Genomic DNA, 205 nt, shown 5'->3' on the forward strand with positions numbered 1-205 from the left:
AGAAAAGAGGAATCACTGATCAACAATAGTATTCCCTGCCAAATAACAGGATTTGTGAAATTAAGATATGTAGAAATATGCCTCCCCTGACTTACGCGATCCCCCTACCAAACACACACGCAAAACCAGACTAGCGTAGAGTAGGCCAGAAGGCTAAATTGAAAAAGCTCTATCAAATAAAACAATGGCGGAGCCGCAAAAGTAC

This window comes from Salvelinus alpinus, chromosome 8 (assembly GCF_045679555.1).
Source record: "Salvelinus alpinus chromosome 8, SLU_Salpinus.1, whole genome shotgun sequence".
In the NCBI taxonomy this organism is placed as follows: domain Eukaryota; kingdom Metazoa; phylum Chordata; class Actinopteri; order Salmoniformes; family Salmonidae; genus Salvelinus; species Salvelinus alpinus.